The 23,295-nt window shown below is 37.2% G+C and overlaps 1 pseudogene; it reads left to right on the top strand.

Annotated features, from left to right (window-relative positions):
* The first annotated feature begins 14,808 nt into the window (after positions 1 to 14,808).
* Positions 14,809 to 15,501, top strand: LOC147610540 (AT-hook motif nuclear-localized protein 22 pseudogene; annotated as a pseudogene).
* The last annotated feature ends 7,794 nt before the right edge of the window (positions 15,502 to 23,295 follow it).

Genomic DNA, 23,295 nt, shown 5'->3' with positions numbered 1-23,295 from the left:
GCAGGGGTGTTGGACTATATATAGCTCACCCAACCTTGACCTAGATCTCACCTATATATACCTATGCACTATCAATAATATACACTACTTTGGGAGCGATGTCTCATGTACCCCTCTTTCTCTCCTTCTCTTTATCGTATCTATCAACAACTAATTCTATTTTAGAATCTTGCCACAAAGAGTTGACACATCATTGCATGTCATCAAAATGTTCACAAAGAAGCTAATTTGTATAGCCACTTAAATTGAAAGTTATATTATGATAGTTATATAATGACTATATCATACCATGTGATAGAAGGTAATTTTTATAGCCACTTCAATTTAAAGCTTACAAAATAATAATAGATATATTATGACTTTAAACACATAGGTGCCATGAAAAACCACAATGTAAGATATATACAATCGTTGAAGTACAATTAGAACAAAAATCATTACAAGGTAATATTTTATTTTTCTTGAGAAATCAAGTACACCACAGAGATTATCACGAGGATATCAAGGAGACATTATATGTTGAACCAAAAAAATGGGTTTGAAACATTGCTATTATCCATGCTAGTAGATAATAATTGAAAATAAATAGAAATAAATAATGTTCTTTTAGAGGATACTTTGAGAGTGGTGGTAACTAGAATTCAATTAGATGCCTTAATAGTTGAGCTTTATTATGCTAAGCACTTCTTGATTCCAATCCTTCCTCCTCTCTACATTTCCTTGGGGATTGTGATCTCAAAAGATGAGCATTGGTGGCCAATTAGCCCATCTGGCTTCACCCAAAGTTCCCTTTAGTAACAAACAGATCATGTGTTAAGACTTCTTGTTTTGTAATAACCTTGTAACGGCTTCTTGTAAATTGATCCTTCCACCCATATATCCACATGCTTCCTCCCTAATTCCCTGTCCTGTTGCATTACATAAGGGTTGACCTTAGAAGACTCTATTATCTTAGAGAGGAGAATACTCATAATATAGGTCCACATGTATAAATCACTTTTTAGAATTGTTTCTGATATGTATACATACCATAAAAGAATACTAGAATTGCAAATAACTCCTTTCTTTGCAAAAATATACGGTGCACTAAAACATTATCATGAATTTCAGACATATCTATACCTCCGTTGAGCACTTTAGCAACACTTTTTGATGCAATAACACTTCTTGGTGGTTGGTGCCTCTCCTTTGCATTTCATCCCCATGTTGATAAATGAAGCTTGGTGCAAGATAACATCCTTCCAAAGCCGCAAGGGTCTTGGATAGAAATCCCAACCTCACCTTATGAGGGTATTGCATAGAAATCCTAAACTCACATATAATATGAAAGAGAGAAAGAGGGGGACAAGCACGTTAAAGTATAGAGAGGCCAATACGCAAAAGGAGAGAGAGGCTAGTAGGTAAAAGAAGAGAGGCCAGTAGGAAAAAAGAGTTTGAAAAGGGAAAGCAAATGGAGAGAGAGGCTACTTAGAAAAGGGCACGTAAAAGGAGAGAGTGGCTAGTTCGAAAAAGGCACATTAGCCTCCTAGATGGTGGTGGGGTTACAAGATGAATGCGTAGGTATGAGTTGGTGCTATGCCTCTCCTTTGCACTTCATCCCTACGTAGACAAATGAAGCTTGTCGTAGTCTAACATCCTTCCAGATCCCCAAGGGCCTTGGCGTGTAAATGCATAGGTATGAGTTGGTGCTACGCCTCTCCTTTTGGATAGAAATCCTAAGATTACATATAATATGAGAGGGGCTAGTAGGTTAAAGGAGAGAGAGACGAGTAGTCCAAGAGAGAGAGAGGCTAATTATTTTTTACCTCCTAGGAGATTGATCCCTCTAAGTTTTTATCCATGAATAGCCTTGTCAATAAACCAACCAAGACTGCCAAGGTGCTAGAAACAAACAGCCTTGCCTAATGGATATTTGTAGTGTAAATGGGGGAGAGAACTGACTGTTTACTGCCACTCTTGCACTGAAATTCCAAAGCAGGGTATGAACAGCTTGAATAAACCTTGAACCAATGCCCATATCTTGTAGGGACTACAATACAAAATCCTATTCTAATCTATATCAAAGTCAATCTTGAAGAAGATGAAATCTTTAGCGTGCTTACCTTCAATAATAATATATACCCATTTGACAGATGAATTTATGATCTTTTTATGATGTAAAAATCATCAATTTTAATAATCAATCTATTTCCACCTGGAATCTTAAAATTCAGAGTCCAAATTTGGAATCTACACGTGATTTTATCCTAATATAGGATTTTACAACACTCAAAACAGACACCGGATCAAGCCTCTACGTAAATTTTTAGTTATTTTCAATTAAAATACGATAAACTTTAGAACTTAATAAATGCATTACCGGGTGTCCGATTGACGAATGGTGTAGACCCCCACAATCAGATAAACACCCCAGACATTTTTGTGAGAAAACAAAATTTGTTAGCCGTGGGGGCTCATGCCTAAAAAAAAGGGGTCCCCGTCCCAAAAAGATGCCATTCACATACCCGAGCACCCATACAACGGCCGCGTGTATGTGTATTTATACAGACACACACACACACACACACATATATGTATATGTATATGTATACATACATACATACATATATATGTGTGTGTGTGTGTGTGTATGGATATATACATACATACATACATACATACATACATATATATATATATATATATATATACGCATACATATATATGTGTGTGTGTCTATATATATACACACACACATATATGTATATACATATATATATGTGTGTGTGTGTGTGTATACATATGTATATATGTATATGTAAATGTAAATGTGTGTATATATATACATATATGTATATGTATATATATATGTATATGTAAATGTAAATGTGTGTATACATATATGTGTGTGTGTGTGTATACATATATACATACATATGTATATACATATACATATACATATGCATAAACACCATATTGGGGAATATGGGAATTTCCCATAAGTTTGGGACACGTGGTCAGAACTTTGGATTTGCCATAACTTGAACACCATTACTCCAAATTGTGCGCTTTAAAGCTTAATAGATCCCTCTTTTCAAGTGCTTTCCAATGATAGGTCACATGATAGGGTTTTGAGAAACTTATAGACATGTTAATCGGGTCCCACCTTTTTAGTATTATAAAAATGGGACTTGGGAGATTCCCAAACTCACGAATATGGTGTTCATATGCATATACATACATACATACATACATATATATATATACATACATATCTATATATATGTATGTATGTATGTATGTATGTATATGCATATGCATATGCATATGTATATGTATATGTATATGTATATGTATATGTATATATATGTATCCATGTTTATATTAACATCATGCATGCAATCCCAAATCTCAACATAAGGTCTCATGGGCTTGCCTTTTAGGCTATAGTACCCATTCTTACTTTTTTTTTTTTAAGGTCAGATAGGGTTGATAAATCGATCAAGTATGAAGAGAAAGTTTATGTGTGGTATGATGAAATTATCACGCATATAATCAATGTGGAAATTTAAATCATGGTTAAACCTTTATTTTAAGGGAAAAAATCAAAATAACATTAAATTAAGTGTCATAAGTATATGCAATCTTTAATCTAAGGGTTACCTTTACAGGTAGTCCTTAAATTAAAGGTTAACCTTGCAATGTGCCTTTGTTATTTAACTATACATATATAATATATATCATGTACCTATAGGCTATATAGTATAACGTATATAATATATATCATTTACCTATAGACTATATAGTATAACATTAACCTATAGAATATATAATACATATTATATAAAGATAGTACTTAGAAGTTAATATTAAGTAACCTCGGGGGGTTCACCTAAAAATATGTAAGTATACCACGTGTGTTCAAATGAAGGGGTTTTTTAATTCAAAATTTTAAGGTAAATTTACAGAAATACATTTACAGAAGGCATTTTTTAAATCAATTTTGGAAAAAACCCATAAGTCCAGAAAGGAAAAGGGGTCATTTTATTCATGAAAATTTTACAGGTAAGGGTTTCTTTTAATACCCCTTGAACGCACGTGATACGTAAGGTTTCTTAGTAGTGCACCCCCCAAGTAAGTAACTTGGTGGTAGTGGGCGGTGGCTACTAAGCTCTCAATTCTAAACTAGTAACTAGTATTTAACTATTATATTTACTATATAATACTAGCTAGCTACTAGATCCTTTAACATAAGCTAGAGCCTTCAAGTCTTCAACCTTCAACCTGGTACTATGCAGTGTGTAAGCGATAAGGTACTAAGTTGTAACTTGACTTGACTAGTCTTGTAAGTTGTAACATTTACTAACTAAGGTGTGCATTATGTGTTCAAACTCCATTTAAAATTATGTAATGTAGTATCCTAAGGGCCATGGGCCATGTCCTATGCTTACTTAGTGCTTATGAATGATACCCATTAGTAATTAGCATATGGGTGATGGATGATGGCCATTGGTCCTCCTGACTCCCCATGACATTATTAGGTGTGAAGGGGCTCAGAGGGGAGTAAAGACACACTAAGGAATCCTATGAAAAGGAGTTGAAAGGATCACCCAACTTCAAAAACATGGCCATAATCCATGGCTACACTTTAAAATTTGAAGACATGGCCTCTTTTCCTGGGTAAGTGCCCAGTGGCTAGCCATTCAAGCATTAGCACAGGTGGCATGGGAAAATTAATTGCAATGCATGTTTATATGAAAACTAATTTGTCCATTTAAAAAGTTAGTGCATGTGCCATGCATGTTTATATCTCTATTAAATCTTGATACCAAAGTATTAATTGCATGCATGCTTTAACTCTATTAATTGCAATGCATGTTTATATCTCTATTAAACATACATGCTTATATCTCTATTAGTGCATGCATGCTTATACTTTGATACCAAGGTTATTTAGGCAAACTTGGCCATGGATCTCCAACATTCTGCTATTGTCCTATGTGAATTCATGGATGTCTAGCATAACCATGCTTATATATATTACATGTCAGCATGCATATTGTTAATCTATCTTGAAAAGTTGGGCTTGCATAGTTGCACAGTAGCGTAAATGATTGAATGTCATAGCGTTGTTTCAGTTTGCAATCAACACTTTAAAGTTTGGTGCTTGAATGCTATGTAATAATGCTTGCAGGATGAAGGTTCAAGGTTTTTTCTCTCTACCTTGCCTAGGCCAAGCTTTGAATGGGGACTTTGACAAGTACCATTGCCTCCAGGAAAATGTTATTGCTTATCTTCGATCTTAAGCATTCAGATTCATTTTAATTTAAGACTAGTATGTGGTCTGCTTGTGCCATTTTAATGCCAATCTAAGATCTTGATTCATAGGGTTTTTATTTTTATATTGGTAAACTAATTAAGTGAAATGGTAATGATCTTGTTAATCTTAATCTCAATATTAAGGAGTAATATTTTGGTCTTGAGCTTTTGATGATTAGTTAAGGCATGATTGATGTTAGCATTTCCTTGCTAACATGGGGGGAAATCAAATGCTCCTAGACACATAGCCATGGAGTACACATTCATACAAGAGCATGTAGTAGGAGACATGGATCAAGAACAAGATAGACATACAATCATAACAACATAACATCATAGGGTATTCTATATCCATGTACTACATATTGTGTATAAAAGAATCATGTAAAATTTGCATACAAGAGGGGATTTACATAGCCATCCAACCATGTGGCCCTTGAGATACCCATGTGACTATTGGTCTCCCATAACCTCAACAAGATCCTAACGCCCCACTAGCCCTTGTGTAACCACTTCTTGCTATGACATGTTTTAATGACCAAATCCCACAACTCATTAGCCTAATCTAATGCTAGGAGGTGTTCACACCACCCAAGCTAATGCCAAAACGCTTGGTGTACACCCTCGTCTCATCAACACCTCACTTCCACTATGTTTAGTTGAGGGTGTACTATCTCCTAACAATAACAAGTACGTCATGAAAATTTGTGAATAAGTGGCTACTAGGAAGGTAAAATGCAAAAAAATTTAATTTATACAATATATAATGTAGAACCACATAAAATGGTCTTAGATGCATCTCGGTAGTATCCTCATCGATTCCAATCCTCTCATGCCACATTCTTTCAATATTAATATCATGGTTGCGATCTCGTTGGGCTTCCTCCAAACCTCATTGCTTCTCACTCGGTCTTACAGGTGTCTCGGTAGTATCCTGAGTTGAGCGTCTCCTCTGGCCCTCTCCATGCTTTATTCTTTTTTGATATTAATATCATTTTTTCATTGACACCATATTTCCACCAATCTGATGAAGAGTCCACAAGTATTTGTTGATGAAGAATCTCATCCAAGGGCACTCAATTGTGCTATCATCGGTGTTGATGTAACCACCCGCTTATTCTACATGTGTGGGGAAGTCATCTTTTTCTCTTGAAGTCCACAAAGTGATTACTTGGGTCCTAAAATTACAACACCCCACACATAACTGCATTAAAGAAATCATTACATCATTTTCTTATGATTTTAGTTTTTTGCATTTTTGTTTTTGTTTGTTCCTTTTCCTTTACAATAAGGAACTCATGCCTTCTCACACTGGGTCTTACGAGCGCCTCGGTAGGTAACTCCTTGAGCTTTCTTCTTCGTCTTTCATTCCTCTTTATCCGGGACTTATAGGGGCGACTCAGTATAAATCTTCAACTGGGCTTCCTTCGGACCTCATACCTTCTCAATCGGTCTTACAAAGGCGTCTCATTAGTATCCTTAGTGCAAGACTCTTCCTTTGGACCTCATGCCTTATTTTAGGACTTACAGGTGATTCGATTGGAACCTTGTATGGACTTCCTTCGAACCTCATGCCTTCTCCCTGGGTCTTAGATGCATCTCGGTAGTATCCTCATCGAAGCGTCTCCTCCAATCCTGTCATGCCACATTCTTTCAATATTAATATCATGGTTGGGATCTCACTGGGCTTCCTCCAAACCTCATTGCTTCTCACTCGGTCTTACAGGTGTCTTGGTAGTATCCTTAGCTAAGCATCTCCTCTGGCCCTCTCATGCTTTATTCTTTCGATATTAATATCAATTTTTCATTGACACCATATTTCAAGACAATACTTCAATTGATGTGTTTGAGCACCAATTACTTACCATTCAAGTTCATCAAGTTGTCCACCTCGAGTTTCCCATAGAGGTGAAGGATACTTTCCATGTACTCTATGCAGTAGGCATAAATGAGTTGGATCATCAAAGCCAACATGTCGTATGCTATATGTGTGCTTCGTTTAATGTGCTTATGAAATCCTTTAGATTTTTCATTTCCTTCTTAACTTTCTTATGTGATTTAGATTTGTGCAAGGCATGCAAGAGTCCCGTAAACCAATTTTCCAATGATAGTAGAATTAATAATTATTAGTGTAGTTGTCCTTGTCGTGATACAACTCACACTTTCTTTTCATTTTTAGTGTTTGATTTGATAAAATGCCCGCAACTAGTGCACCACACCAATGCAAGACCAAGTGTGCTACCAACACGTAGAGCCTGGTGCAATACCAAGGTGTTTGTCATTCACATGCAAGGCTGCGTGATCTTAACTTTTAGTGTTCATTTTGTTATTAAAAAAAATCTAATGTGTATTTCCCATGCATAGAAAGGCATTATTGCCCCATTATTCTAAGGTAACCAAGGAATCATAATAATTGTATCATCTTCAATGACGTGAGGGTCATTATCAAGTAGCCCATTTGCATCATCCGCCATGGCTACATCTACATCAAAGAACACATCATCCTCATCCTCAACTATGTGAGGGGGATAGCATTAAGTATCCCATTTGCATCATTGGCCATGGCTACAACAAGTAAAACATCTACATCCTCAGTAAGGTGAGGGAACCCATCTAGTAGACCATGTGCATTATTGGCCATGGCTACATCATTACAAATAAACATAACAACATTATCAAATGAGATGGTGGAACATTCTTCACCCCCCCTCATAAATACATACACTAGAAGTTGCAAAAGAGGTGGTCGCTCAATGTGGCATGGAGAAGAGCACCTTGCTTATTATTTTACAGAAAAACAAATGATACTTGCACATTTTGATGACCCAAAAATGGCTTTAGGGACCTGGGATAGCAAGGTTTCTCCCTTGTTGGCTGCTTCTAACAGCATTATAGGGGACCCAATAAGCATTGGTGGGCACGTAAAGGTGCATGCAGGGCAAGAACATGTGCATACAGGTCATGTGCACATGCATGAGGGGAAACAAAATGGTTCCCTACAACCTTCACGAGGCTGAATCACCAAGAAAGTGTGCACGTTGTAATCACATTCACCTGCAAACCTCCATACTTACTACCATTCCCTTGGCTAAAACACCGTAGAATTTTCCACCATACATTCCCTAAGAATTTCCACCTTTTGAAGTGTTATCTTGAGATGAGCGAAGAAAATGACCCAAATTTGGTTCCTCCTTCCACAAAGCCATCTTTAATCTATAGTAAAAGCTGATCATCCTTCATGCCACCATTATCCATTAGGAGGCTCACAAAACCATCCTCAAATATGTTGATTAGTTGATAATCAATGTGATTGACATTAGGAATAGGAGGACGGAACAATATCTTCAACCTTCTTTTGCGCGAGTGAAGATTTCTACACCCACAAAATAGCATTTTGCGTTATGTGGTGGATGGGTGATGGCCTCTATAACACCACTAACAAACACACAAGAAGAAAACTTAAAGGGATCAGAACTTGGGGATACCAAGATCCCAGCTCCAAGGGCACCAACCAACTCTACACTAGTCCTTAGCCCTCCAGTTGACACCTATAAACATCTCAACTCTCTCCAATCCAATCCAACTAACTTCTCTAGCTATCCTTTCAGGTCAACACTAACCTCCTCGAGCACCTTTGATCTTCCACCTATATAGCCCAGATGACCTCCAGCACCTCTAATCTTTCACATATATAGCCTAATTAACCTGCTCTATGTCCAGTGACACTTCTTGATTCTCAAACCACTCAAACCAGACCTTGATCCATCACAATGGACACTCAACTGACACTAGCTCACACACGACTGACTTTGAATCAACACTTAGCTTACTAACCCATCTGACTGCTCTGTTAACTGTTGATTGCTTATTAACTCGGGGGGTTCACTAAATGTAAATCCTATGTATCATGTGTGTTCAAGGACCAATTTAAAAACCCCTTATCTGTGAATTTTTCATGAATAAAGCAAACTCTTTTTCTTTTCAACCTGTGAATACCCCCTTTAAAATGATTACTGACTCCTAACTCCTACCAGTCAAATCTGACTCAAGACCACTTCCCTCAAACCCAGACAATCTAAACTAAGCTCTCTACACCTTTATCTGACCATATCTGATGCCTCATCTGACTTCGAATTCCATCTCATTTCACTTTGGCTGAGTGAGCACTAACTCAGTGTAGCAACTCCCTAGCCATCAGACTAACATACACAATTGATCTAGACTCAATCAAACACACTCAATCATCACAACTATAACATGAAAACAAAGACTTTGCAATCATTCATAGTTGATACAAACCAAACTCGCAAACATCTTTATATAGAAAAAAACACAACAAGGTCTCAACAACCCTGAGACATGGGCTCTAAACATATCAAAAGAAAATGTTTGAAACCTCAAGGATCCTCCACAGACAAATCCTAGCAACAACTTCAAACTCTTTGAATTTAGTGCCACCACAAGCAACAGGTCTTACACAGAAACCAATAAGTACTTTGCTGAGAGATAAGAGTTACAGTTGAGCAGGAATTAAATTGGGTCAAGTCTCTAATAGAGATGATCCTCCAAGATCCTAAGGGACACACCTCCTAGCTGACTCTCTTCCCTCTAGCACTCCCTCTTCTCTGACACAAACAATTCGTCTCACACCACACTATCCTTCTCTTCTGTAAACTTGAAAAAAACTATAGTAACTCTAGCATATAAACTTCACAAAGAAAGCCAACCTCCAGGTCTCGTCTCCATTGCAGTCATACTCCCTCTCTGGTGGTCTCTCTAACCACCTCTCTTACACTGCATAATCTTCAAAAAACTCCTTCCCCCCCGGTCTTCAACCCATCCACATCCTTTTCCTTATAGAACGTAGCGTAGCCCGCTTCCTTCAATTGCCCACCACGTTGTTTCTTTTTCCATTTGTGCACCTGCGCTTATCCATTTGGTTGCCACATTGTTTTTTCCACCTTGGATTCATCATACACCATCTTATGTACATTTCATCTACCTATACATGTGTTGTTTGGATGGGGCTCGGGATTCTCCTCACATATAGCCATCACACAAAGAAGGAAAATCTAGATAGCACCTGTCAGCCATGTCCACACTCTCATCACTTTCAACAACTTCAGTTACTTCTGTCTCCTCAATGTTTCTTTCATGTATCTTCAACTCCAAGACCTTAGGCATCTCTCCTAGGCTCTCCACACCTTGAAAATCATACTCAACCTTGTCCAAGATCTCTTGCCCAGGAAAGCACATGGATCCACAAGACCGATAGTGAAAGACTTCTTCATTTGACCACCTTCACCTACCTCAATCCACTCAAACATATCTTCACACATGGCATCAATGACATCAGTGGTGCTTCTTGACTGCATATCAACACTTGCTTTGTCTCCCACATCACCATCACTCTCAAACAAGCCTTCATTCTCTTCACACTCAAGCACTGTGCTAGCAGCAACTTCTTCATCATCAAACTTCAGATCACATGACACTGCATCCAAACTCACATATACATGATTCATATCATGATCCACCACTGAGTCTCACATTCCAGCTTCTTCCTGTACATGTAAACATTTTGAATCCAATACTCTACCATTAGCTGCATCTATATCTTGAATAGCTGGTGGGTGACTCAAGCCAGCATAGAGCCTTAGCTTCTTCTCCTTGTTGCTGCAAGTACATCAAGGTTAATCTAGAGTCAAAAAAGAATCATGCATGCTACTAATCTCTCTTTTGCAAGAAATATGTATGGATTAGGTATTTGACTTCTAATCAAGAGCTTGTGGGCAAGGAGATGATTGAAGCTTTTCATCCCGTCCCGATGGGCTGTGTTAACATTTCCTTGCTCATAGGGGGGAAATCACATGCTCCTACACACATATCCATGGAGTACACATGTACAAAGTATGGAGTAGGAGACATGGATCAAGAACAAGATAAACATACGAGCATAAAAACATAAACATCATAGTGTATTCCATATCCATGTATTACATATTGTGTATACAAGAATCATGTACAATTTTCATACAAGAGGGGCTTTATATAGCCATCCAACCATGTGACTCTTGGAATATCCATGTGACTATTGGGATCCCATAACCTCCACAATATCTTACCTCCCAGCCCTCTTGTAACCACTTCTTGATATGACATCTTTTAATGACCAAATCTCACAACTCATTAGCCTAAGATAATGCTAGTACTGCTAGGGGGGATACTCACACCCAAGCTAATGCTAATTAGTAGAAGTATGTTTAAATAGTTAATTTAGTTTCTTGGCCGTGTATGCATGACTTGTGTAAAATGTCTTAAATGCACATGTTTTATGTATGCTATTTGTGTTATAGCTTGAAAGGTGAATTGGGTTCTGTTTTGTGCTTTGGATATATTCAGCTAGTGTCAAGGTTAGTAGTTATGTATTCATAGATTCTAGTTTTAGATTCAGTTTAGTTATGTATTGTACTCTCTAGTCACATCATTTATAATAATTTTAAATTATAGCTCTTTATTGAATACTTGTTTGATGTTAAAGCTTAATATTCTTTTAAGTACTTTGTTTCTTAATTTTAAAATATGGTCCATTGTTGGTGTATGTATTTCATAAAGTCAATATAAGATATGCTAGCATGTCTACATGATCTTATTTCAAAAGAATATATTTGAAAGGAATGTTGTAAAAAAGTTGAACTAGTATTATACACACTTAGTTAAGAGTGTTGAGGAAGATAGAAATATCTCATTTATGTGAGAGTATCAAGACTTATAAATCTTAGAATATTAAGAGTTCGAAATATCTCTTATAATAAATATAGAGGAGAACTTGTAACTATGTTTGTTAGTGAGAGTGAGTTGAGATAGAATCTGATTAGTTTCTATAATTGTTTAGAGAGATGACTCCCCACTAAAGAACACTATTCAATTTGCCTGAATTTACTTAACATAATGTCCACAACCAATCGTCTCTAGGTTTCTCAATTGAAATTTCAATGTCACAAACAACCATACATACACTCAGTTCATGATGATGCATGCAAATCAAGTGATTGGTTATTGTTGGCTTATTACTCCATTGTTATTATTCCATGTGGTAGATGCCCATAGCCAACTCTCACTCTATGGTGCATATGTCCACAACCAGTCGTCTCTAGGTTTCTCAATTGAAATTTCAATGTCACAAACAACCATACGTACACTTAGTTCATGATGATGCATGCAAATCAAGTGATTGGTTATTGTTGGCTTATTACTCCATTGTTGGGTGGCTTCTAAGGAGGTGTGTAAATCATAATAAAGGAATCTGCATGTAATTTGATTGTAATGTTTTGGAATTTGCTTTTGGGCAAATAAGTTGTCTACATGCAATGTGTAGACAAAGGTGTTATTTTTTTAATATAATTCAAGTTAAAGTTTTTTGTTAAAATTTCGCAATGTAGAGAAGATTACTTTGTCAATCATTGTTCTTAATCTTGTTGGATTTGAGTTCTATAGAGAATAATATCTTTATGGTCTTGGATGAAATTTTAGCTATATTCTTTAGGTAATTGACGTAAATAAGGATAATAATAGTAATGTTCCAAAGTATATGGTGATGGGGACATGTATATGTAAATGTTATTGATAAATCTTATGTAGAATGTTAGTATGTTTGTATCAAAAAAAGATTATATTGATTGTAAGCCACATGGATTGGTAAGATGAGATTACATTAACTTTACATGTGGAAGGATTAATAGAGTCAAACATTCTTCTAGCACTTGTTTAAACTAAAAAGTGAAAGTGAAGATTGAAGGATTAATAGAGTTGAACATTATTCTAGCACTTGTTCAAACTAAAAAGTGAAAAAGAAGAATTATCATGTTTAGTAAAGTATTTGTTTGTAGAGACCAATTAGAAATTAAGTCGTTATATAGTATGCATGTCTTTAGTTAGGTTGTTTAGAATAAATGTTGTCCTGTGTTGTCTTATAAAGGTTTCGTAACTATATGCCTTTATAACAGGGGCTAAAAAGTATTTTTCCTTTCATAAAGGTTTCATTAAGGTGTATAAAAAGTCGTTTGAAAATTACCTCCTTCCTTTAATGTCGGTTGAAAATTTACTCTCTTTGAGGCATGGTTGGATTTTCAAAATATCGGTTGATTTTTTATTCTTTACATTAGTATTTCTCCTTTCATAAAGGTTTCATTAAGGTGTATAAAAATCTTATAAAGGTTTCATTAAAGTGTATAAAAAGTCCCGGTTGAATTTTTCTATGTTTTTATAGGACCACATCAAAATTACCTCCTTCCTTTAACACCGGTTGAAAAATTACTCTCTTGGAGGCTCAGTTGGATTTTTTTTTTTCGAAGGTACAGGAAGTTTAGAAACACAAACACCCAACCTCTGTGAGGTGGAGGCGGCCCCGCCGGGATGAGGGCTGGCGAACCCATCGTACATGCTTATAATCAACCCATCAAGGGTAGGTACCTAATGAGACCCCCAAGACTTGAACACAAGACCTTGGGAGTAGAGACCAACGCTCTACCAGATGAGTTAGCACTCGTTGGTTTCAGTTGGATTTTCAAAATAGCGGTTGTTTTAGATAGTTGCCCTTATTTTGCATGGTTTAAAAAAAGGTTTTCAATGAGCACTGCTAGTGTTAACTTTTTCTTTGGGAGCATAAATAAAGTTATATTTATATTTTTAATAAACAAGGTGTACTACTCTTATAACTAATTTTAATGAAGGAGATTTGACAATCCACATCAAATTTAAAAAGGTGTACTAGTATTAATTACTAATTTTAATAACGTGATGTCGTCCTATACTACCTTAATTACAAAACACCCTATAAGCAAATGTTGTCTGTGATTTTAATTCCCTCCTAGTTGGCTAACACAAGTTGAAAGACAAATTGTTTTTTTTTTTTTGTGTGAGTCAGACTAAGTTTAGGATCTACTTATCATCAATTTTCATTCTAAATACAAAATCGGAATGCTTTTTTAAGTTTTCCAATCTTGTTTTGTTGATCTGAATTTTAACTGTCGTGGGTGTCAATCAATTATATGTGGTTGATTATTATTCAATTCTAGAATTTTTTATTCTGCAATATTAACCGTAATGGGTTTCAATCAATTATATGTGGTTGACTGAAACCCACCTCAATTTCCTACAATTTAATGAAACCCACTCCTGTCTAGAAATCAGAATTTTAAAGAGGACTCTTATTGAAATTCACGAGAATACAAAGAGGAATACCGATTGAATATTTAATATTCGATTGAATTCTTGCGCTCCCCCCAAAAAAAAACAAAAGGGAAAAAAACAGCCCCCAACTTATAGTGACGTGAGGAGTTCAACAATGTATTCGATAGTTTCTTTTTTTTTTTCTTCCCTCAAACAATTTGAGCTTCATGAACAGAGAAGGTGACCTGTACAGAGTTTGTGATCAGCTTAGTTCTCTCTCTCTCTCTCTCTCTCTCTCATTTTCCGTTGATTTGTTGTTTTTTGTCAGCTGGGAAGGGAATGTCTGGCTTGTCAGCCACGACAGGACGTGAGGAGGGAGGAGAAGAGCTGCGGAGGCCTAGAGGGCGGCCTCCCGGTTCCAAAAACAAGCCCAAGCCCCCTACCTTCATAGCAGGAGATAGTGTAGATGCGCTGCGAGCCCATGTCCTGGAGGTGGCCAACGGCTGCGATGTAATCGAAAGTTTACCCACCTTCGCGTGCCGGAGACAGTGCGGCGTGTGCATCCTTAGGGGCAGCGGAACAGTCGCCAACGTCACACTCCGGCAACCTGGCGCAGCGCCCGATGCCACAATCACCTTCCACGGCCGCTTCGAGATCCTTTCGATTTCCGGCGTATTTCCGGCGTATTGGGGGGGCGGCTTAACCGTACACCTAAGCGGTGGCCAGGGTCAGGTTGTGGGTGGAAGCGTTGTGGGCGCTCTGCAAGCGGCGGGTCCTGTGGTGATCATGGCTGCCTGTTTTCTCGATGCGTCGTATGAACGCCTGCCTCTAGATGATGAGGAGGCGTTGCCCGCCATCGGAGCTTCACAACGTGCAGGGGCCCTTTCTAACTTGCCCCCCAATAACACAACCAATGGCAACAACAATAGCATGGCCCTTTACAACTTGTCCCCCAACCTCCTCACCAATCATCAAATGCCAGATGTGTACGCTTGGCCGACTGCTTCAGGAACTCACCCCCCTTATAATTAGAATAGTTGGGAACCCGTGCTTCACACTTCTTTTGAGGTTTCCAAAATCAAATTCTACCCAGACCTCCTCGAACCTCCAAATTATTGCCATGCGATAGCTTTCTAAAACTCTTCCTTAAGATAATATGAAGATATAGAGAAGAGAAGCTCCTCCTACAACACCACCACATTACCCCCTTGCTCTCAACTTTTTGTGGTTCTCGGCCTTGTTTTTGAAGTTCATACATATCCAAACAACACAAACACACACACACACACACACACACACAGAGCCCACTTGCTCTGCACCTAGACTATCTACACTTCACACTTGAGGTTCATTTATTCTTTTCTTTTTTTTCAAAAGTATGCAAGAGACTCTATCTCTTCTTACTAGATGTAAATAAGTCCAACCTTCACTTGAGATCTTAAAGGTTTTAGTACTAATCTCATTTAGCATGTGAATTGCTCTAGAATTGCACTTAACTACCTAGTCTTCACATGGCTTGTATGTGTACTTGTACTCGCATTTTTCAAGAACATCTTCTACAACATGATTCCTTGAGTTTATTCCCATTTTTGACTTGAAGAACTTTACCTTGATGATGTGTCACTAATTAGATTCCCCCAAATGACATTGGTATATTTCAATCTTGCCAGCATGGCATTAGCATTTGAATCATTCCCAATGGCGAGCGTCACTACAATGCATGGAGTAGGTGGTGGAGAAGCTTGCAAGTGTGAAGCGCGTGGACACTACAATAGGCACGGAGTGACATGGGAGACATATCATTAGTCTATAGCATGTCGATGCGGCAACCACCATTACCTCATGACGAATCACCACCTCAACTATAGGTATAAGTCAGAGATGTTGTATTATCGATGCATATTCCACTTATGACCACCTCATAACCCACCCACTAGCTAGCTTAAGTGTTTAAAGCATGAGGAGAGAGAGGCAAGTGAGAGATTTTATGGCTTCAATTGGAGCTCACTCAACCTATCTCCACCACTAATGGAAGCTTTGAGATGATTGTAGACAAATGCCCTATAGAATATTCCAAGAAAGCTCTATGCTCTCTATGCATGAGGAGAGAGAGGCAAGTGAGAGATTTTATGGCTTCAATTGTAACTCACTCAACCTATCTCCACCACTAAGGGAAGCTTTGAGATGATTGTAGACAAATGCCCTATAGAATATTCCAAGAAAGCTCTATGCATGCATGAGAGAGAGAGAGAGAGAGAGAGAGAGAGAGAGAGAGAGAGAGAGAGAGAGAGAGATTATGTCCATGCATGCCCAAATGATTGTGTTCTCTATTAGTACATGAGGAAGTTGTAACTTGTTTGTTGTGTGTGGGGCCTATCATTATAGAGATGACTTACAAGCAAAGAAACTTTTAGCCAAGGTTTTGAGGCACTTCCCCATCATACCTTGAGAGACAACATATGTTCAAGTGTAAGTCAATTATAGATCTCATGATGTGGCACACCACCCACCATTGCTCAACGAATGGGATATTGAGAATTTGAGCAGATTGTTAGGCATGTGTAGATTGAGGTTTTCATTTATGGCCTCAACAAATAGGTTACAAGGTGGTGCTCTAAATGCACCACAAGTACTGAGTAGGGGTTAGAAAGGTTTCTTGAAGAAGTAGATAGTTTCTTTTTTGCACTTCAAATAGTGTTATGTCTCGTACTTGAACATAACAAGGCTTGTGATTAGAGGCCATATGGAAACAATTTATATTGTAGTCTGCATTGGTCACTAGGCTATATAGTTGGCATTGTGGCTCATTTGTGAGGGAGTTCATGTGTGAAACTCTACCTAGGGAGAGAGGGGCCTCTCAAGGAACAATTTATATTATAGCCTGCATTGGTCATTGGGCTATGAGTGGCTATGAGTGGGCTATATAGTTGGGATTGTGGCTCATTTGTGAGAGAGTTCATGTGTGGAACTCTACCTTGGGACAAGGGCCTTCCAACACTCCAACAAATGAAGAGCACAAAAATGTCAAGAGCCATGAAAATTTTAAAGAATCTATATATGAAACATTCACTTGGTTATCCGTGTGGCTAGCTATGCGCGCGACTATCAGTGCGACTACACTTGTATGATTAACCACACATATAATCATGTGTACAACATTGTGTATAGCGACGCACCTAACCGCATATATAGTCACAGACTGTCTGAAAAAAAAAAAGCAGGGATAGAATGGATGAGATATGTGGGGACGTGTTCCGACATCTCTCCCCCATTTTGTCCCGTTTTTTTAAATCACATTATTTAAACACTAGTTAATTATATTTTTAAAACACTTAAAACACAAAAATTAATTGCAATACAATAATATCATGGATTATATTTTCAATTACATGCACATTTGTTGCAAATTAAATAAGGTGTTCATGTTGAAAAATGAATAAATATGAAGACATTAAAAACTAATTAAAGTAATGCATCAACCAACAATGGGAGGTTACCACTTGATGATTACTTTGATGAAGATCTCTAGATGCAGCTTTAATGCTTCAATATTGATGCACTCTACTCTCTTCACAATATCACCTCCAAAACTTTGCTCTTCACACAAAGTTTCTCTCACATAGAGAATCCCTTTCTTCTAATGCTCATTCACACCCACAATAGTGTGCCCCACTAAGTGTTAATCCCTTCTTACATCACTCACTAAGATAATGAGAGGAATATATGAGATAATGATTTCAAGAGAGGATCCACAAAGAGGTTATGCTCACATAGAGACCTAAACACACGTGTAAACTATTTTGACTCCTTTCTCTTAACTCCAATGTGCCACTCAATGAAGTGATGAATTAGCCCTAAAATGCAACAAATGCAACACCTTCTTCATCACTCTAGTGTGCCACTCAATGTAAGATTCCTCCCCCAACCCCTTTTTGATGTCTAGTATCTTCCCCTGTAATCAATCCCTCTTCAGAAATATAAAGACCTTGTTTATAATTGTTTTAACCTAGAGAGAGAGAATATTCTAGAAAGAGAATATTCAAATTTTGAATATTTTTTTATAGAAAAATATCTCACCTTATTAAAATGAATCCCCCTGAAATAGAAATTCAGAAAGAATTTTCCAATGTGCAATTGGAATTAATTGGAAATAGGTATAAAGAACCTTAGTCTAAGGGTCTAGATTTTCAGAAATTTTTAGATTATGGTCCAATTAAGGTTCCTATGGGCCAATAGCATCAATCCATGTGTAGGGAGGAGATAAATCCAATTTGTAAAAGAAGATACCCAAAAATGAGTAAATGCTCACATAAGATGAAGAGTTGAAAATGTACAAGGTTTATTAGTAAAAAACTATGAGCAATATTAAAAATATGAGATATTTTGGGTATCCAAAAATGAGTAAATGCTCACATAAGATGAAGAGTTGAAAATGTACAAGATTTATTAGTAAAAAACTATGAGCAATATTAAAATGATTCCATTATGACACATATGTAAGAAAGGGGAGTTCTTTAAAGGAGGTGCATATTTCACATAAGATGAAGAGTTGAAAATGTACAAGGTTTATTAGTAAAAAACTATGAGCAATATTAAAATGATTCCATTATGACACATATGTAAGGAAGGGGAGTTCTTTAAAGGAGGTGCATATTTCACATAAGATGAAGAGTTGAAAATGTACAAGGTTTATTAGTAAAAAACTATGAGCAATATTAAAATGATTCCATTATGACACATATGTAAGGAAGGGGAGTTCTTTAAAGGAGGTGCATATTTCACATAAGATGAAGAGTTGAAAATGTACAAGGTTTATTAGTAAAAAACTATGAGCAATATTAAAATGATTCCATTATGACACATATGTAAAGAAGGGGAGTTCTTTAAAGGAGGTGCATATTTCACATGCTTGAATGAGTTTTAAACTCATAAAAATAGAGATATTTCATCTCTCCTCTCTCCTCATTCAAGTCTAGTTCCAAAAAGTTAGCTTAACTGACCTAAAAATGGTCAAATATTGACCAAACTGATTTAGAAAATTCTAGAATCAGTTTGTTTGGTTAGGAGCTCAATTTTTCCTATAAATAGAAGCCTCCCTCTTGTTGAAAAATATATAGTGTCTTATGCTTTGTTACTCTACTCCACCTAAGCCAAGAACTGTGAATTCTTTAATAATTCACTAGTTTTTGACACTTCTCTCTTTCTTCAATCCCCATTGGTGGCTCCATCAACATACTAAACCAATTGATTGGTTGGGGGCCTCTACCGTGAATAAAGAATCAAGTAAATTATAAGGTAAGTATATTGAATTTTGATCTTTTCTATAATTTCTCAATGATTCTCTCTTCTCAACCCCTCTCAAGCTTGAGAAGCTTAATTGGTATGGTTTTTAAATGCTATTGAAGTTAATTGGTGAATAGTAGTGAAGAGTTACATAATTTAATAAATGCTATTGAAGTTAATTTCCATTTATGTTTAAATTCTAATGATTTTTATGTAATTTCTCTCTCTCACTCAAGAAATGGGTCATACTCATGACCCATTCTCAATCCAAATGAAGCTTTTCATAAAGCTTTTCCTTAATCCAAGATTAAGCTATGCTTGAGGCCAAATTAATGGCTTTTTTCTATACTTTTAGTTTATGCATATTGATGATTCAATCTATTATGGATTGATGATCCAATTAGAGACCATTCTAATTATTTCCTTAATGATAAGCTTTATCCCTTAGAAAAAATTGAGATTTATCAGTCATAGTAGCGGAGCTATGGCAAAATTTTTATAGAAATTACGCATAAAATAATTTCATTCAAAGCATAAAAAGAGGACTTCCTACCATATTCTAGGAACTATCATCCTAGATTAATTAAAAGAATTTTATGGAGATGTGGATGTTTGCATGTAGATGTAGATGTATGGATGTGAGTGTGAATGTGGAGGTGGATGTATGCATGGAGATGTGGATGTATGCACGTAGAGTAGATGTATAGATGAGGATGTAAATAGAGATGTGGATGGATGCATGTAGATGTAGATGTATAGATGTGGATGTGAATGGAGATGTAGATGTATGCATGTAGATGTAGAGGTATAGATGTGGATGTGGATGTATGCATGTAGATGTAGATGTATAGATGTAGATGTGAATGGTGATGTGGATGTATGCATGTAGAAGTAGAGGTATAGATGTGGATGTGGATGTATGCATGTAGATGTAGATGTATAGATGTAGATGTGAATGGTGATGTGGATGTATGCATGTAGAAGTAGATGTATAGATGAGGATGTAAATAGAGATGTGGATGTATGCATGTAGATGTAGATGTATGGAGGAGAATGTGGATGTGGATGTATGCATAGAGATGTGGATGTATGCATGTAGATGTGAATGTACGCATATAGATGTGGATGTATAGATGTGAATGTGCATGTAAATGTGGATGTATGGATGTGGATGCATGAATGTGCATGTAGATGTGGATGTGAAAATAGATGTATGGATGTATGGATGTGAATGTGGATGTGGATGTGGATATATGTATGGATGTGAATATACGATAGGTGATGTGAAGGAATATGAAGTGTTGAGATGGAAAATGATGTGATGGGATGAGTATACATATAAATGGAATATGGAATAAGTAATGTGGATTGATGAGGGATAATGTGGAAAAATGAAAGTTAAAATAGAAACTGTATTGTAAACTGTTTGTAAATGCTGTTTGTAAATGACTGTTTTATGTCAAGAATGCTGGGGGAGCATTTTGACCATCTTGTGATTAAGATCGTGGAGACCTAACTGATAATGTTGCAACTGCTGACGGAGAGTCAATGAAGGACGTCTCGCGTAGCAAGGTCGGCCGAGGTCTTGACCAGCCTCGGTGCGATTAAAATGGTTAGCTTCAGGTACGGTGGATGAGGGGCCAAGGAAGCGGCCTATGAGTGAAGCGCTAGGTCACCTGCGAAGGATCCTAGAGGGTGCTGACCATACGGTGCTCGGGCTCTGGGTCGCCTAGGATACCCACGCGTGCGTCGAGGAAGATATTGGAACAAGAGTAGGAGTTGTTTTCTGAAATCGGGCATGGATCTGGTTGATTTATCTTGCTGGTCTTCAATGGATGAGTCCATGGCTCTTTATATGGATCTGTTGGTTGATCTTGCTGATCTTCAACGAGAGTCCATCTTGATAAGTGATTATATTGTCGAGTATTATGGGCTAGGAATTAGGAAACGGCCCCTGAGTGGACAGGTGGTGAGCGTCCTAGTTGCCAATGATGCCATAGATACTCTGATGAAGGAATGATGGGAAAACTAAGAATCAACTGGATAAATTGGAAGATGGTGATCAGTGATACTATGGTTTTATTAAAGGATTGTTTTAAACTGGTTGAATCTGTGAAAAGGCAATTTCATATTGGGTGTGTGAGTGGTGTGACTAGTTTTATTTTTGCATGAACATCCGGCTAGGGGGCCTTGGAACTCTTTTCCTTGATACCCGGGACAAAACCTAACCAAATTCTTAATTGGATCCCATCACTACAGTGGTTGGGCGGTTGGCTAACCAATGGGACTGGATGGGGTTAGGCTGGACTGATGGATCCGTAAATCGAGACTCAAACTTTTGTTTTTACGATAGATAAAATAAATCCCGGACAGTAACTGTTCTATGGATAGGAATTAACGGCTGTGCCTCTTGAATGGGGAAAAAAGCGTTGATCCTAATGATCCAAGTGCAAGTTTCTCCCTTGATCTGACCAAGTATCTTATAGATGTAATTGGATCAGCTCGATCAGAAATGATCTTGACTACGTTAGAGTAAAAAGTTATCCTGGTGGAATCGCCCGTGCCTTCCGGTAAAGGAAGTTTTTTCGGGTTCGGTTTTGGAACAACCGACGGATTAGTCTCTTATCCGGATATCCGTGGGTGAGGCCCCGAATGTGGGACCCCTGTCCCGCGCGAGAAGTGCTACTTCCGCTGCTAATATCCCGAATCTGTTGCTCGGTGGGAACAGGGATCTTACAGTTGGTATCAGAGCCTTTGGTTAATAAAGATCAACTGAGAAGACAAATATGTCAAAAATTTATCTAGAAAGACAAAAAGGTTATAATTGTGTGATATAATTCATACAAATTGATATTCAAACTGAAACTCGTAATTTGGTAATTAGGTCTTCAAATGGAAGCACCGCAATTATATAGAATCCCTGACTTGCTTGAGGCCTAGACATGATAGTATTTACCTTATAATTCCAAGGGCCATGACTACCTGTATATACCGAGAGTATACTGCAGCTCTTTACTGACAGTATATACGAGTAAATCTAAGACTTGAAATTATAAGCGTTAATGCTATCCAGATAATGATTTTGAATGTGGTTGATATGATTTTTAATTTTGTTGAGAATTGATGAATTGATTTGGATTCTGATTGAAAATGCTGATTGAAAAATGATGATTTCTGAAATTTAGTTGCAATATAATAATTGGAACGAAACCACAATGAGGATGAATGGGACGATTCCCAGTGATGATATTCATAACTAGAATGATGATAATGAATTCAGCAAATCACTATGAGATTAGTGGGTTGTGCTGTCAGATTGCTACTATTAATACTTGACCGGTAGATCAAGTTAAGGGATGTCAAATTGAGAACTTGCTTGACTGAAATTTCTGTGGAGGAATGTTCCGAAGGAAACTTTTCGGTCTAATGGACCATTATCATGTTAAAGATATGACTAATATGATCTGAATGAATTGTTATGAGTTCTATATAGGGGATATTTATCCCAGTATTCCGTTGGGTTGACCAGAATATAAGGAACCC

The sequence above is a fragment of the Cibotium barometz genome, chromosome 49, assembly GCF_041138505.1.
Source record: "Cibotium barometz isolate CiBa-2024 chromosome 49, ASM4113850v1, whole genome shotgun sequence".
Taxonomy (NCBI): Eukaryota; Viridiplantae; Streptophyta; class Polypodiopsida; order Cyatheales; family Cibotiaceae; genus Cibotium; species Cibotium barometz.
This window is presented reverse-complemented; position numbering and strand designations above follow the sequence as displayed.